This window comes from Elephantulus edwardii, unplaced genomic scaffold (assembly GCF_000299155.1).
Source record: "Elephantulus edwardii isolate Elephantulus edwardi_28Jun2011 unplaced genomic scaffold, EleEdw1.0 scaffold00350, whole genome shotgun sequence".
In the NCBI taxonomy this organism is placed as follows: Eukaryota; Metazoa; Chordata; class Mammalia; order Macroscelidea; family Macroscelididae; genus Elephantulus; species Elephantulus edwardii.
Window position 1 is genome coordinate 1587008 of NW_006400100.1, and position 3644 is coordinate 1590651.

The window sequence follows — 3644 nt, forward strand, 5'->3', positions numbered from 1 at the left end:
ATGGTCCCTTACTTGGAATTTCTGAAGGCAGCAGCATTTGGATTTTCAGTTGGTAATGAGGTGGGATCCAGAGGCAGAACACCGTGCTGTGCTGCAGGAAAGAGAAAGTATAGGAGGGAAAAGGAGGAACAGGAGGCGGGGACCCAGGTTCCCCTCCCCCCAAACAGGTATGTGTCTCCCAGAAGCCTGAGGATCAAAGCAGAGTCTGAGGCCTACAGCCATCGGGCCAAGAAAACACCACCAAATACCATATCTACAGGACATATCACCCTCCCTTGGGAAACTATTTCATTGTGACTAAAGTGTGCTGCAAATGGAAGAAAAGAGGCCCTCAACCATAAGAAGTCAAACCTGTAGCAGAAATTCAAGGGAAAAGTCTTTTCCTCAGAACCATCTGAGATAGAAAGCCTTCCTTAACATTAGCACCTGGTATTTGGACTTACTCTGAAACTCAAGAGACACTGGCCACAGCATGAGAAACTGACAGCAGCTTGAAACGCTTAGAATCACAGAAGCCCAGAAAGCTTGAGATACAGGCTATCATTTCAAGGGCTGGGTAGTGGGATATAAGTGTTGAAAGGAGTAGAAGGGAATGCTGGTGGAGCAAGGAAATGGGTGGGTCAAGTCACACATGTCAAGGGTGAGGACAACACTAAAACTATTGCTTATTTTTACAGTTGGTGAACTATCTTTCATTAGCTCTTTTCTGTAAAATGCTTGCCTGTCAGATACTGTTATAAATCTGAGTATTCAGATTAAGACAGAATAGGGAAAAGGATTGGCCAATCACTTCCAAAATAGTGGGCCTTCAAAAACCCTATGTAAAATCAACAAATTGTGTCAAGAAATTTGGAGAACAACCACTTGGCCAACTGACTGGAAGAGATCTATATTTGTTCCCATTCCACAGAAAGGTGACCCAACAGAGTGTGGAAACTATAGAACAATATTATTGATTTCACAGGCAAGCAAGATTCTGCTGAAGATTATCCAAAAACGAATGGAACAGCACATCAGCAGAGAACTGCAAGAAGTCCAGGCTGGGTTTAGAAGGGGTCATGGTACTAGGGATATTGTAGCTAATGTTAGATGGATCTTGGCTGAAAGCAGGGAATACCAGAGGAATGTCTATCTGTGTTTCATTGATTATGCAAAGGCGTTTGACTGTGTGGATCATAACAAACTGTGGCTGACTCTGAGAAGAATGGGAATCCCAGAACACTTGATCGTGCTAATGTGAAACCTATACTTGGACCAAGAGGCAGTCGTCAGAACAGAGCAAGGAAACACTGCATGGTTCAAAATTGGGAAGGGTGTGCACAAGGGATGTGTCCTGTCTCCATACCTTTTCAACCTGTATGCTGAACATATCCGGGAGGCTGGACTCTATGAGGAGAAATGCAGTATCAGGATTGGTAGAAGATTTATCAACAATATGCGTTATGCAGATGACACAAGCCTGCTTGCTGAAACTGAGGAGGACCTGAAGTGCTTGCTGCAGAGAGTCAAGGACTGCAGCCTTCAATATGGATTGAAGCCCAATGTCAAGAAGACAAAGATTCTCACCACTGGACCATTGGCAGCATCACAATGAATGGTGAAGAGACTGAGATTGTTCACAGCTTTAGTCTGCTTAGCTTCACAATCAACACTCTTGGCACCAGCACTCAGGAAATTAAAAGACATATTGCAATGAGAAAGTCTGCTGTTAGGGACCTCTCTAAAGTACTAAAGAGCATGGGTGTCTCTCTGGAGACTAAGGTGCACCTGATCCAGGCCGTGGTCTTTGCAATCACTTGTTATGCATCAGAGTTGGACAATGACTAGGGAGGATAGGAGGAGAATTAATCAGTTCGGCGATTGAAGTTCGGTGACTGTGGAACCGCCCCGTCCAGGCCGTGTCTGACTACCATGCTGCGGAAGACAACTGCTGCTCGAGGCGATGCTTTGCTCAGATGAGTAAATAAATTCAGTGATGCAAGCAACAAGTGGCATAGTGCAGTTTTGGCTTTAAGTAAGCCTTTGCTAAATTAAAAAAGAATTCACTTTTCCATGTTCCTAGTTTTCTATTTTGAAAACTTCTCCATTAATCATCACTCAGAATCCTTATCAAAAAGAAAATGAATATGTAAAATATTAACAGTGAATTGGGAAAACACTCTGATGTCACATATCCAGGACAAAGAACATCCAAGATGCCTAATCCCAGAGCTTTGCAAACAATTTTACCACTGAGGCTGGGTCACTGGGACTGGAGAAGGAATTAGCGTGAGGCATGGATCCATCTTGAGATACAGTGTTGTGAGGATGAGATGATATTCATGCGCATACAAGGAAGACCTGTTAATGTCACTATAATTCAAATATATGCACCAACAACCAGAGATTTACTTACTTGATTTCTTGACTGCTGTATCCATTGTGGATGCAAGTAAAGTGAAATCCTTGATGAATTAACTGACTTTTCCCATTAGCATATACTCAATGAAATCTACATTGCTCCCTCAGGAGTGCAAAAGGAATGCATTCAGCCCAAAGACATGTTTGTGACTTAAATGAACAGGATGTAAGTGGACCGCCACCATATAAGAAGCTGAGAAAAAGTCAGTGTACTCCTCTTTTCATGAACGCATACATAATGAGAGGTGGCGGTGCAGTGATCCACACCCATTCTAAAGCTGCCATCATGGCCACCCTTATTTTTCCAGGAAAGGAGTTTAAAATTACACACCAAGAGATGATAAAAGGAATACAGAAATGTACCTCGGGAGGGCACTACAGATATGATAATATGTTAGTTGTTCCCATGATTGAGAATACACCTGAGGAGAAAGACCTCAAAGAGAGAATGGCTCGTGCTGTGAACGAATATCCAGATACCTGAGCAGTGTTTGTCAGGCATCACGGAGTGTACCTGTGGGGAGACACTTGGCAGAAGACTAAAACCATGTGTGAATGCTATGACTATTTGTTTGATGTTGCTGTATCAATGAAGAAAATAGGGCTGGATCCTGCACAGCATCCAGTTGGAGAAAGTGGAATTATGTAAACCAGTTAAACAAAGTTAAATTACATACAGAGATAAAGTGAAATTTATTACTTACAATGAAACTTCACTGTTTTGTAAAATGAATATAACATTTCTTTGAAATATGGTATTAATTTGTTCCTAAATGCCATGGATGATCACACTTAATCTTTTCTGATAATGAATACTGTTTGCCTATATTCTTGTCATTTTAAATGATAATGCAGTAGAATAAAAATGATTGGGGGGAAAAGAGAGAGAATGAATGCCTTTGAGCTTTGGTGTTGGAGAAGAGTTTTGAGAGTACCATGGACTGCTAGGAAAACAAACAGATTCATCCTTGAGAGGGTAAAACCAGACTGCTCCTTGGAGGCAAGGATTCTGAGGCTTCGTCTGACATACTTTGGTCATGTTGTAAGGATAGAGCGGTCCTTGGAGAAGGACATCATGCTTGGGAGGGTGGAGGGCAGGCACAGGAGGGGAAAGCCCTCTAGGAGGTGGATTGATTCAGTGACGGGGTAATCGGGATGGGTGTGTCAGAGACAGTGAGAAGGGCTGCTGTACATAGGGTTTCTATGAGTCACAAGTGACTCATAACAACATAACAACAAAGTAA

General features: G+C 42.4%; 1 pseudogene; it reads left to right on the plus strand.

Annotated features, from left to right (window-relative positions):
• LOC102861450 lies at positions 1-3049 on the plus strand (annotated as a pseudogene).
• Positions 3050-3644: the final 595 nt, after the last annotated feature.